Source organism: Lissotriton helveticus, chromosome 1_1 (genome assembly GCF_964261635.1).
Source record: "Lissotriton helveticus chromosome 1_1, aLisHel1.1, whole genome shotgun sequence".
Classification (NCBI taxonomy): domain Eukaryota; kingdom Metazoa; phylum Chordata; class Amphibia; order Caudata; family Salamandridae; genus Lissotriton; species Lissotriton helveticus.
The window spans coordinates 33,241,631-33,254,433 of NC_136057.1; the positions used below are offsets into that span (position 1 = coordinate 33,241,631).

Below are 12,803 nucleotides of genomic sequence, written 5' to 3' on the forward strand. Positions count from 1 at the left end.
TCTCATGCGTGGAGATAGATTAGTTCCTCCCTGTGATCTTAGAATTAGGATTGTCAAAAGTGCGCATGAGGGTCATCTTGGCAAAACACTGACGAAAAGAAGGGTTAGGGAACATTATTGGTGGCCTCAGATGGATCAGGATATAGACACCGTCGTTGCCGAGTGTGTGGTTTGTTCCAGTGCCGAGAAGTGTTTGAAAACACGTTCTCCTCCTCTTCAACCGATTCCTTTTCCGGACAGGCCGTGGGAAAAGATAGGTATCGACTTAGTTGGCCCATTCTTTTTGCTTCCTCCTACCTCCAGATTTGCGATAGTTGCAGTCGACTACTATTCTAAGTGGCCAGAGGTCCGTTTTGTAAGTGAAGCTAGTTCCAAGAACATTATTGATTTCTTGAAAGACCTGTTTTTGCGTGAAGGTTTTCCTCCTTCCATTGTAAGTGATAATGGCCCACAGTTTATTAGTCAGGAATTTTGTTCATTCGTAGATTTGAGTGGCATTGATCATTTGAGGAGTGCCCTTTATCACCCTCAAACGAACGGTCTCGTTGAGCGCATGAACAGGGTGCTTAACAATTGCATTCAGTGGGCCATTGCTCAACATTGTCATGTCCCGAACGCTGTCAGATCCATGTTGTGGTTCTATCGTACCACCCCCCATACTTCCACCAAGGTTTCCCCATTTGAACTATTGCGTGGGAGAAAACCATGTTCGAAGGTTTGTCCCGGGTGGATGTCTCGTTGGGTGAAAATGAATTCTATTGATAATATCGATGAGGTTGCCAGGTCCAATGTCTTGCATGCCCAGTCCAAACAGAAGAGTGTTTTTGACTCCAGGAAGAAAGTGATCTCTCAGTCATTTGTTGTGGGTGACATAATTCGGATCAAGTTGCCTACTCACTCCACTAAGGGGAGTCCCAAGTTCTCTGAACCTTATGTTATTGACAAAGTATGTGGAAACTCAGTGAGAGTTAACATGAAGAACTGGTGGAATGCTGCCAGGGTTGTTAAAGTGGACAAATCTGTGGTTCATCCTCAATCTTTTCATGATATGTCCAAGTTGCCTCTGGATGTTCCTATTTTGTCTCCTTCTTCTTCTCTTTCTTCTTCTTCTTCTTCTTCTGCTTTTGCTCTGCCTCGCAGGAGTTCCCCTGTTTCGTTTTCTCATGATGTTTCTGCATCTTCGGCTTTACCTTCTACTTCTTCTGCCACTGTCCTACCTCGTAGGAGTTCTCGCGCTCGAGTCACTCCTGCTAGGTTTCGGTAATTTTCTTGGTTTCTTGTTTTGATCTCTAGCTGTTCTTTCCTGCTTCTTCTTTTGTTTTGTAGGAAGGAGGATAATGTAGTATTCTGTTGAGTTAACTTTCTAGTCTTTTTGGAACCTTTCATCTCCTGTGTTCTTTCTCCTTGTACTAAAGATTCTGTTTAGAATGTGGTTTAAATTGCCAACTGTATTCATGACCTACTGGCTGAGTGAGCTGCTGCGCAGCACTTGTTCTAATAAATCAGCTTACCTATTACCTGCCTGCGAGTCAATTACTACAGAGTCCAGGACCAGCCCAGGGAAGGAGTGCGGGATCAGCCATGGGAAGGAGTGCCGGACCAGCCCAGGGGAGGAGTGCCGGACCAGCCTAGGGAAGGAGTGCCGGACCAGCCTAGGGAAGGAGTGCAGGACCAGCCTAGGGAAGGAGTGCGGGACCAGCCTAGGGAAGGAGTGCCGGACCAGTCTAGGGAAGGAGTGCCGGACCAGCCTAGGGAAGGAGTGCCGGACCAGCCTAGGGAAGGAGTGCCGGACCAGCCTAGGGAAGGAGTCCAGGACCAGCCCAGGGAAGGAGTGCGGGATCAGCCATGGGAAGGAGTGCCGGACCAGCCCAGGGGAGGAGTGCCGGACCAGCCTAGGGAAGGAGTGCCGGACCAGTCTAGGGAAGGAGTGCCGGACCAGCCTAGGGAAGGAGTGCCGGACCAGCCTAGGGAAGGAGTGCCGGACCAGCCCAGGGGAGGAGTGCCGGACCAGCCTAGGGAAGGAGTGCCGGACCAGCCTAGGGAAGGAGTGCAGGACCAGCCTAGGGAAGGAGTGCGGGACCAGCCTAGGGAAGGAGTGCCGGACCAGCCTAGGGAAGGAGTGCCGGACCAGCCTAGGGAAGGAGAGCAGGACCAGCCTAGAGAAGGAGAGCAGGACCAGCCTAGGGAAGGAGTGCGGGACCCCTCCAGGGAAGGAGTGCGGGACCAGCCTAGGGAAGGAGTGCCGGACCAGCCTAGGGAAGGAGTGTCGGACCAGCCTAGGGAAGGAGTGCAGGACCAGCCCAGGGAAGGCGTGCGGGATCAGCCTCTTATCTCTCTCTCACTCTCTAAGAAGAACATTAATCACCCGCATTATCATGACATTTTTATTGTCTCTGAAAATTGCTGGAGGCCAGGAGGCAGCAAGCCATTTTTAGAACCATTATATACTTGCAAACAGGACGCCCCCACCCAAAGTCAGTGCCTGGTGCAGTCACACTGGTCGCACCGCCCTAGAGCCGGCCCTTCTCAAGGAACCTGTGACCTCAGTGACAGAGTCACTGTTGCTCTATGGTGTGCTTCTTCATAGATATAAAAAAAAGTCAGAACCCTATCTAGTTGTTGGTCTGTTTAAATCACAGGTTCTATGGATATAGAGAAAGAGCTGTGCGTTATTTAAGGAGTCTTCCAGTGTTACCTATAATTTTTTTTTTTTAAACATCTATTATTTTGCTAATGTCACAAATTATAACTGCTACAGGGTCAAATATGTTTAAAAAAACGAGTTTGATTTATTGATTTCCTCCCATTGGGTTACAATCTAATGTACATAAAATTTCACATCTTTTAAAATATGTCATTATCTTGATTGGACCATGACATCAAATACAATAAAAGTTAAATAAAACAACATAAAAATGCAAGAAAACAGTCGACGCGGCGTTTCGGTGTTTGTCAGTTTTTCACCTTCATCAGGACAAGTATGTATAACATCTCTACAAAATGAAGACAATGTTTTTAGATATCTACGCAGTTGTGACACAATTGATTAACAGATACAAACTTTTTATTGAACCAATCTCTTGGTCTTTTTACTAAACTGTACTCTCCTTTAAATAACTATTATATGACATCATCCAAAGTTATATTCTTACGTGACTCTTTCAATTTTGAGCCTTTAGGAAAAAACAATTTGTTTTTTCCTAAAGGCTCAAAATTGAAAGAGTCACGTAATAACGAATACAAACCTGTGGAAAGTTGCAATTGATGAAGCAAATTCCAAATGAATTCCAAATACGGTAACCTATTGGATAAAGAGCATTAATAGTATAAGGATTATTCTTCCTAAGAAATACTCTAAGCCCCATGACAGTTTAGGCAATAGCGATAATGCAGTATGGCCTTATCTGTAAGAATATAACTTTGGATGATGTCATATAATAGTTATTTAAAGGATGTCATGGTCCAATCAAGATAATGACATATTTTAAAAGATGTGAAATTTTATGTACATTAGATTGTAACCCAATGGGAGGAAATCAATAAAATCAACCTTGTTTTTTTAAACATATTTGACCCTGTAGCAGTTATAATTTGTGACATTAGCAAAATAATAGATGTTTTTTTAAAAAAATTATAGGTAACACTGGAAGACTCCTTAAATAACGCATAGCTCTTTCTCTATATCAATAGAACCTGTGATTTAAACAGACCAACAACTAGATAGGGTTCTGACTTTTTTTATATCTATCCACCCCCTCCCTAAAAATACTCTTAGGGGTATCTTCCTATTTTCTGAAAGTGCTTCTTCATAGGCCTGCCCGCAGGACTGGAGGTGAACTTCAGTATGGATTGTGGTGGACAGACACTTGCCACTGCTAGGGTCCACCTGCTAGTGCTAAGACACCAGGGCGTTTAAGTTTAGCAGGGCCATCTATGGTCTAGCACGGGAATGTGCTCCCTCGGGAGCGTGGTCTGGCCACGAAGGCTGAACCTGGTCCCCCAGTTCCAAATTCGGCAGCTCTGACCATAGTGCCACATCCTCTCCCCCACTGAACACCATACTGCCCCACTGAGAGAAACTTGCACTGCCTTCAACTACAACCCAATTGTGCCCCGCTACAAACACCTGGATGTAACTCAATTCAAATTACACACTAGGCAAGAGCAATATGCCGCCTAAAAAAAAGTACCAACATCCTGGAAAAAGAAAAATTAAGTGTAGGAAATATAAGCAGGATCAAAATGGTTACCAATCCACCGATCAATAAGGCATAGCAGTACCTCCAAGATGGGGGCACTTCCCCACCTGGGAAAAACAATGCTGTTCAAAGAAAGACAAGAAAACAAAAGTAGCGCTTCACTGGCAAACGCGGTAAAGTGGCGCTAATGTGTTTGGGTGTGAATAAAATCAACCTGGCCGCTTTGCGAACACTGTCTTGCTTTTTTTATTTTTGTATTTCTTTTTCATAGTTTGAACCTTTTATTCCTGAGACTGCACTGTGGAAAACAAAAATGTCAGAAAAAGACGACAAAAGTGTTTTTCCTGTTTTTGGATCCATTTCACAGAGGAACAAATAAACGAAAAGAGGAAAGAGAGGGTGGAAAAACGTTTCTTGAAGTCACAGTTTCCACTAAGGGAGGAGGAGCGAGGCAGAAAGAAGAAGTGCACTCTGCCCTTGTCTTCTCTGGGCAAGAAGGAAAAGAGGCATTTTCCTCCTCTGCCCCCCACGCCCGTCTCCGTGCCGTGGCCGAGCCTCCTTTGCAGGCTGTGGCAACTTTGCTGTCCTGGGATGAATGTTTAAAAGAAATGAAGTAGGGGAACGGAATCTAATGAAAAAAAGTAGTAGGGGCACGCCGTGCCCCGCCGACCCCGCCCACTTCGACCACTGACTGCAGAAGAGACGCAGAGGTCTGGGGGAGCCCGTCCTGGTGGGGTAACAGGGAGCCACCAAATAACCCAAGGTAAGAAGTCCCAGGAAGCAACGTGCCTAAAGCCAAAAAGCTACAACTGCTCTAAAACGTGACGCACAGGATATGTTTAAAGCCAAGGGAGGTTGTGAGATGTCAGCAGCCGCGCAGCACAGACTCCCCCCCCCCCCTGAAGAGGACACAACCGTATACCTCGGCTCTCACTGTTCACCTGTGCGCCCTCCTCAGGGTGATGGGGAGGGTCTCTCGCTGGACCCTGGCTCTGACGTCACTCCTCTCAGGACAGGTGCGTCTCTACTCTCAGGACAGGTGCGTCTCTCCTCTCAGGACAGGACAGGTGCGTCTCTCCTCTCAGGACAGGTGCGTCTCTCCTCCCAGGACAGGACAGGTGCGTCTCTCCTCCCAGGACAGGACAGGTGCGTCTCTCCTCCCAGGACAGGACAGGTGCGTCTCTACTCTCAGGACAGGTATCTCTCTCCCTCCCGCTCCCCCTGCTTCCCCTTTATGCAGGAGGAGGGCCCCCAGGTTGCAGAAAGGTTCCTGGAGGGGGCGGGGCCGCCAGGTGGAGGCAGGGTGCCAGTCCCGTCCCTCTGCACCTCGGCTCCCAGATCTGGCACGTGTTCACGTGCCACCCCGTGTGATGCAACCGGTGCTCATTTTAAAGCGCTGCAATGCCCGAGGGTCGAGTGCGCGCTACATACAACTTCCAAAACTTAAATAAGAGCTGTCATTTCTACACACAACTTTCAAAACTTAAATAGGAGCGGTCATTTCTACACACAACTTCCAAAACTTAAATAAGAGCGGTCATTTCTACACACAACTTCCAAAACTTAAATAAGAGCGGTCATTTCTACACACAACTTTCAAAACTTAAATAAGAGCGGTCATTTCTACACACAACTTCCAAAACTTAAATAAGAGCGGTCATTTCTACACACAACTTCCAAAACTTGAATAAGAGCAGTCATTTCTACATACAACTTCCAAAACTTAAATAAGAGCGGTCATTTCTACATACAACTACCAAAACTTAAATAAGAGCGGTCATTTCTACACACAACTTCCAAAACTTAAATAAGAGCGGTCATTTCTACACACAACTTTCAAAACTTAAATAAGAGCGGTCATTTCTACACACAACTTCCAAAACTTAAATAAGAGCGGTCATTTCTACACACAACTTCCAAAACTTAAATAAGAGCAGTCATTTCTACATACAACTTCCAAAACTTAAATAAGAGCGGTCATTTCTACATACAACTACCAAAACTTAAATAAGAGCAGTCATTTCTACACACAACTTCAAAACTTAAATAGGAGCTGTCATTTCTTCTGCGGGGCGTGGGGGAATCTATATTTTGGAAACAAGTCTTTTCCGCATCCATGTTCCTCTCTCCGTTTTAAAAAAAAGAAAAAATTATTTTAAAAATATTTTTATTGGGAAAATGACATAAGAACAAGCGAAAGAGAAAAAAAACACAATAGCAAATACCATCATACATTATATCTTTGTCATTCCCCACATTTTTCCAATGTTATCCACTACCCGCCACCCGTCCCTCCCCCCCAGGGGCTGCAGGAGTATATCAAAACAGGAAAAATGGAGTACCTATAAAAAAATCACATTGTGGGACCGACCAGTAAACTATACACATCGATCTTAAAAGGGAAAGGAAAAAAAATAAATAAAAAAAAATACACATCGGGCCAAAAAAATGTGCAATTTAACTCTCAGGATTCAGCCAATTTGTAAAGGGCTCCCAGATCAGTTCCCCCTCCCTCCGAGCCCTCGGGCCTCTCCTTTTAAAGATCAGCAATTCCCACTTCCCAACATTTATGAATTTACTAAACCATTCGTGGGGAGTCGGGGGGACAGGATCCAGCCAGACCGTGGCTATACACAGTCTAAATGTGGCAATAAATAATAGCTTTCTTTCTGGAACATTCATATAGATATCCCGAATTCCCAACATTACAACCTGCGGTGAGAGTTTAACCATATATCCAAACACCCGTTCCAACCGTTGCTCCACCGCAACCAACAATGGGGTTAAACTGGGGCATAAGGTAAACATGTGCACACTATCTACCGCGAATTCACCACATCTAGGACAATTAACTCCATCGACCCCACCCCATTGTTGTATACGATGTGGGGTAACATAAAGATTTAACCATGTCTTAAAACATTGAACCTGCAAGTTTGCTGACATTGTTGCCGATTGAGAAAGGGCTAAAGACTCTTCACATGTGTCTTGTCCTGCCTGTACGACATTCAACCAACGACCAAAATGTTTATCCAAGTCGTCGCTTCTAGTTTCATTTACCAGTTTATACATCGTAGAAATAGTTGATTGACCACCCTGAATCGCCTCTACAAGCAAAATATGATCCCAACTAACCCTTTTCCGACTCAAAGAATCTCGTATCTGTAAAAATTTGAAGAAATGCCGGTTGCTTATACTAAATTTCTGTCTAATACATTCAAAAGACATAATCCCTGTTTCCATAACAATATCCCCTATTACCAGAACTCCTTGCATATTCCATTCTCTAAAATAGCCATCCCTGAAGATTTCCGGTAAGAGAGTATTGTCTATAACAGGAGGAAATATATGTAATCTTTGATTTAGAATAATTTTCTAACGGGTGTCCAAACCTTGAAGGCAGCCAGCAGAGTCTTAAACCTTACCCGTTTAAAATAAGCAACATCAATATGTCTAAAAAGGAGCCCCTTAGCTTCCTCCCCAAAAATTAAATGATAAATAGAAATGTCAGCGCCAACAGGTTCCTGACCATCCAATATCGCCATGCCACAAATTTACCTGCTGCTTTAGCCTGTGATACTTCTATTATTGCTGACTTGGCTATGATAGTCTGACTCTGAGCAATATCCATGTCTCCACCCTGTAGTATTGCTTGAGTCAGTGAAATCTCAGCATCTTCTAAATCTTTATACAGTCTCTGCATTTTCACCTTCTCTTCTCTCTGGCTTTCCCACCCATATCGTCAGACGCGGTCGCTCCCACGCTCCCTGGCTCCTGGTGGTATCGTTACTCACTTTGACTGTCTGTGCCTTTAAAACTGTGTGTTTCAAAGACATCACTGCGCTCATAGCGCTTCTGGTGAATTGAGAATTTGCATTGTTTGTGCCATTTAAACTGTGTGACGAAAACGGCACTGCGCTCTATTTCTGCCCCCTATCGCCGCTTGTGTAAAAGCGCTCTGAGTATACTCTCGGTGTCCCCAGCCTCACTCGGCTTTACACCGCCTCCATTTTGTTTGTTTGTTGTGCCCCAGAGCCCTTCCTCCCCGCCCCGCTCCCGCCTCCCAGCTGCCCCTCCCACGCTCCGCCCCCCTCCACTCTCCATTTAGCACAGATGGCCCTACGCGCAGCGTCCACGCGCTGCGCCCGCGCCGAAGGTGCGCCAAAGGTAAGCCCGTCTACGCCCGTCTGCGCCTGGCCCGCGCCCAGCGCCAGACCCCCTGGTCCCCGCAATGCCCAGCCCACTCGCATTACATACGACGCCTCCACCCTCTTAGCACTAAACCCCGGCCGTCTCCCCAATTGCGCCCAAGCCTCACCTGGACATACCCATGGACCCTTCACATGCAACTCTTGCAAGTTTGACGGCGCCAAGACCAACTCCACATCCACAAACACCAAACAGAGATCCGACACCAACCACCTTAAATGCATCCTGCTTAACACCCGCTCGGTCAATAGACATGCCATCGACCTTTGGAATCCACTAGACACCATCTCTCCAGACGTCGCCTTCCTAACAGAAACCTGGATGAACGCCTCTTCAGCTCCAGGCATCACCACAGCCATCCCGGAAGGCTACAAGATTATCCGAAAAGACCGCACCAACCAAACAGGAGGAGGCATCGCCATCGTCCATAAGAATTCCATCCGCATTTCAACCAGCTCAGACGTCAACCTCGCTAGCGCAGAACACCTCCACTTCCAGATCCACACCGACCCCAAGACCACACTCAGAGGCACCCTCCTCTACAGGCCGCCAGGACCCCGATCACAATTCAGTGAAGACATCACTGACTTCATCACCCCTCACGCCCGCCCCTCCGAGGATTACATTCTACTAGGAGACCTCAACTATCATCTGGAAAAGAATAACGACAACTACACTACCACTCTTCTGGACAATCTCGCCAACCTCGGACTCAAACAACTAGTTAACACCCCCACCCACTATGCAGGACACACACTCGATCCTATCTTCACCTCCAGCAAACATATCTCCTTCAGTCACACCACAACTCTCCACTGGACGGACCACAGCTGCGTTCACTTTGTCTACAAAAAAAACACAACCCACAACCATCCTCAACCTACTCTGCGAAGAAACTGGAACAAAATCACCATCGATCAGTTCTCCTCATCGCTTCTTCAAAACCCCCCTGCCCACTCATCGAACCCCAACCAAGCAGCCATTAACCTCACTCAATGGCTAACCATCAGCGCCGACAACCTAGCACCTTTGAAAAAACGTCAAATCAAACTAGGCAGCAAAAACACCCCCTGGTTCAACGATGATCTTAAGAAATCCAAGAAACTCTGTCGCTCCCTTGAGAAGGCTTGGAAAAAAGACCCAAACAACAGCACCAGGGACGCCTTCAAAAACGCCACCCGCTTACACCACCAACTAATCCGGACAGCCAAGAAAGCCGCATTCAAAGACAGACTTGACAACAACGCCCACAACAGCAAGGAATTATTCAACCTCGTCAAAGAATTTACCAATCCCACTGCCAACTCCAACGACATCACTCCCTCTCAAACCCTTTGCGACTCCTTAGCTTCGTTCTTTCACGACAAAATCGCAGACATCCACAACAGCTTCGACAACCAAACCGGAGACCAACCCTCCCAACCGTATACCGAACCTTCACCCCCCTTGAACATCCTTAATGACTGGAACCCAATTTCCACGGAGGACACCATCCGCCTGATGAACTCCATCCACTCAGGATCCCCCACTGACCCATGCCCTCAGCACATCTTCAGCAAAGCAGACTCCATCATAGCACCACACCTCCGAGACGTCATCAACTGCTCCCTAAACACCGCCACCTTCCCGGAAAGCTGGAAACACGCCGAACTCAGCGCCCTTCTGAAAAAACCCACAGCTGACCCCACCGAACTCAAAAACTACCGCCCCATCTCGCTCCTTCCATTCCCGGCTAAAGTAATCGAGAAAGCAGTCAACAACCAGCTCGCTGCCTTCCTCGAAACCAACAAATCCCTCGACTCCTCACAATCCGGCTTCCGAGCCAAACACAGCACTGAGACCGCACTCATCGCAGCAACAGACGACATTCGAACTCTACTGGACAATGGAGACACAGTCGCCCTCATCGTCCTCGACCTCTCTGCAGCCTTCGACACAGTCTGTCATAGCACCCTGTTACAACGCCTCAGAAACATCGGAATCCAAGGAAAAACACTAGAATGGATCACCTCGTTCCTGGCCGGAAGAACCCAGAGAGTCCGCCTCCCACCGTTCAAGTCAGAGGCCACTGAAGTCATTTGCGGCGTGCCTCAAGGATCTTCACTCAGCCCCACCCTCTTCAACGTATATATGAGCCCCCTCGCGACCATCGCACGCCAACACAACCTCAATATCATCTCCTACGCTGATGACACTCAACTGATCCTCTCACTCACCAAAGACCCTAACACCGCCAAAAACAACCTACATGAAGGAATGAAAGAAGTAGCAGAGTGGATGAAGCACAGCCGTCTAAAACTGAATTCAGACAAAACAGAAGTCCTTATCTTAGGTACCTCCCCCTCCGCCTGGGACGACTCTTGGTGGCCAGCGGCCCTTGGAAAAGCACCCACCCCAACGGACCACGCACGTCATCCTGGACTCCTCACTCTCGATGATCAGACAAGTCAACGCCGTCTCATCATCTTGCTTCAACATTCTTCGCATGCTCAAAAAAACATTTCGCTGGATCCCCACCGAAACCAGAAAAACGGTCACCAACGCACTGGTTACAAGCCGCCTGGACTACGGAAACACACTATACGCCGGCACTACCGCAAAACTTCAGAAAAAACTACAACGCATCCAGAACGCATCTGCCAGACTCATACTAGACATCCCGCGTAAAGACCACATTTCTGGTCACCTGAAAAACCTCCACTGGCTCCCTGTCAATAAGAGGATAACATTCCGCCTCCTCACCCACGCACACAAAGCACTTTACGAACTTGGACCCGAATGCCTCAACGCGCGACTCTCCTTCTACACCCCCCCCCCCCCCCCCGCCAGCTACGCTCTTCCAACCAAGCCCTTGCTGCTGTTCCTCGCATCAACAAAACCACCATGGGAGGAAGATCCTTCTCCTACCTGGCAGCTAAAACCTGGAACTCACTCCCTATTCACCTTCGCCTCACTCAAAACCACCTAGCATTCAGAAAGCAACTTAAAACCTGGATATTCGACAAGTAATTCCCCACCCTTCTTCCAGCGCCTTGAGACCCTCTGGGTATGTAGTGCGCTATATAAATTATTTGACTTGACTTGACTTGACATATCGAGTTGTCTCCCCCCTAATCCCTGCCTTGAGCGTATCCCATACGTTTTGTATCCCGGTGCTATTTAAGTTTTCGTCTAGAAATGTCAAGATCCAGGGAACCATGACTTCAATATATTTAGTATCCCTGAACAATCCTCTATTAAAGGTCCAAGCATCAGGTTTATTCTGACAGATTCGCACATTAACCTCATGGACAAGTGGATTATGATCCGACAAGCCTGGAGCTGGTCTTATGAGGTGCCGAGAAAAAAGTAAATCCCGGATCCTTCTGCTTCAATACAGCCCAAACATCAATCAACCCATGTAGCTCCATAAGATATCGCAGGGCCTCATAAACTTTGGGTTTTCTCCCTGTATAAGACACCCTAGATTGATTCAACCATTCACAGCCTAAATTTATATTAAAATCCCCACAGATAATAAACGGTGAGGGCCAGCCAACCAGCTGCAAACTCAGCCACTTATATAATATAGGGTCATCAAGTATAGGGCCATAGATGGAGCATAACGTAACAATTTATCCATAAATCTCCCATGAACTATAACCCAGCGACCAAGACTATCCACCGAAGATCGAGTGACGCTCACCGTTCCCTTCCGTGCCAAAATTGCCACTCCTTTAGTTTTAGCCTCAAGTCTGGTCCAAGACACCAATTGATACCCATCAAAATCCAAAAGTTTGTGGCATCTAGCCTCAATGTGCGTTTCCTGAAGGCAGAGAATATCTGCCCGCAGGAAGCGCACATCTTCTCTAACCCGACGCCTTTTGACAGGGTCATTAAGCCCACAAATGTTAATGGTGGCTATACGGATATTAGCCATACTTCTTAACAGCTATACCTACAGAGGAATAACAAAAAGCAAAAGAGGAAAAGGAGAAAGCAAAAAACAAATCCAATCCCTTACAACAATCCTGCTTCATGTCGCTTGTTTCCTGTACAAGCCCCCTCACGCAGCTCCGCCCAAACCCAAGAACACCCTCCCCTCACCCTACCCCAGACCCATCCCCAACCCAAAAAAAGGCAAAATAGGTCAGCAGACCCATGTGATGCCTCCCACTTCCCGAGTGCCCATGGTCACTCCCTGTCTAAATATCCATCCTAAAGAGGAAGGAGCAAGAAAACAAAAAGGGGAGCACAGAGGAGAAAAATAATTATTGAACATCAATTAAACATCAGCATATACCATATAAGCCATAGCCATAGCAGCATAACAAATACTCCAATCTCAGAACTCATATCTCAAGCCAGACTTGCCACCCCGACCCAAACCCAGAAACCACAGGCCATCAAACATCA

The 12,803-nt window shown here is 46.9% G+C and overlaps 1 protein-coding gene across 4 annotated transcripts in view; it reads right to left on the reverse strand.

Moving 5' to 3' along the window:
* The window catches only part of LOC144767080 (transmembrane protein 176B-like), a 163,164-nt gene that overhangs the window by 103,675 nt on the left and 46,686 nt on the right, over positions 1-12,803 (reverse strand). Inside the window, exon 1 of one of the 4 annotated variants that reach the window (XM_078650715.1) lies at positions 5,115-5,305. The exons of 1 other annotated variant lie outside the window; for it this stretch is intronic. The gene's annotated coding sequence lies outside the window, so the exon portion shown is untranslated. Of the gene's footprint in view, positions 1-5,114; positions 5,306-12,803 lie in introns of those variants that run through there. 2 more of the 4 variants (XM_078650706.1, XM_078650711.1) reach the window with 2 other exon arrangements.